We start from the raw sequence: 1,469 nt of genomic DNA on the forward strand, positions 1-1,469 counted from the left end.
TTAAAGAAGAAAATTTCGTTAATTATCAGCAATATTTGACCGTTCATTTAAAACAATCCATTACAAACAACTGTTAAAAACTACACAAATTTGAACAGAATGTTTCGAAATAGATAGCCTTGAATTGTTAAATTTGTAATGAGCTAAATTTTAAGTTTAAACACTACAATTTTAATTTAAAAAAAGATTCAGAATAAATTTAAATCTTGAAATTACTTCAAATAATTTGAAACACGATTTAGACTCTTGCAGCTTTAAAAAAAAAAGCTTTTTGAGAATTGTACAGTATTTAAAAAGAATAACAAAAATTATTGTCATTGCTAAGAAAATTGAAAATGATTTTTTATTTTGACAAACAAATTTTAAGTGAGTATTTGAAAACATTTTAAAAATTAAAAAAAAAAAGATTCCGGAAGATTTTAAGGAAATTTTTTATTTTGCAGTCTTTTTAATTTTAGGATAAAAATATATCAATTTTCAACCCAAAAGTTTACTTTTTAACAAATTAAATTAATTTTCTATCAAATAATTGGTGTTTTAACTAATACAATGTACAGGATGAAGTTTCAATCAAAAATTGAATAGTTCAATTTCCAGATAAAAACGATTAATTTTTAATCAATCCTAGAATAGTTACATTTTCAGATGAAAAGAAAATAATTTTTAATCGAAAAAATAAATTTCCAATAAAGTTGTTAAATTCTCAACCTAAAACATGAATTTTCGACCAAGAAAATTAATGATCTACAAAAAAAGACAAAATTCAAACAAAATACATGAATTTTCAACGAAATTATTTAATTTTAAAGTCAATAAAACAAATTATCTACAAAAAGTTGATTTTTTTCAGCGAAAAATATGAGTTTTCAATCAAAGAGTTAAACTTTCTACCAAATAGTTAATCTTTCAACCATAATTATAAACCCTTGTTGAAAATAACAGTATTTTTTTTACAAAGTAATTCAACTCATAGTGAAATAATCGACTTTTAAGCCCAAGAAGAAGTACAGTTCATATTTCAACCAAACAAGGTCAATTTCCAACAAAATATATGAACTTTCAACAAAATTATTTAATTTCAAAGTGAAAAAGAGTATCATCTACAAAAAAGCTGAATTTTTAACACAAAAATATGACTTTTCAACCAAAATTTTAATTTTCGACCAAATAGTTTAACTTGCTATCAAATTGTTGACTTTAACACTCAAAGATGCAATTTTAACAAAAAAGTAAAATTTTCAACACAAAATTTAATTTGAAGGCAAATAGTTGAATTTTCAACTATAATTATGAATCCTTAATAAGAATAAATTAACTTTGTTGCTAAGTACTTCAACTGTAAGTGAAAGTTAAACTATTCGGTCGAAAATTAAAATTTTGGTTGAAAAATCATATTTTATGGTTAAAAATTCAGATTTTTTATAGATGATACTCTTTTTGACTTTAATATTAAATAAGTTTTTTGAAAG

This window comes from Belonocnema kinseyi, chromosome 1 (genome assembly GCF_010883055.1).
Source record: "Belonocnema kinseyi isolate 2016_QV_RU_SX_M_011 chromosome 1, B_treatae_v1, whole genome shotgun sequence".
Taxonomy (NCBI): Eukaryota; Metazoa; Arthropoda; class Insecta; order Hymenoptera; family Cynipidae; genus Belonocnema; species Belonocnema kinseyi.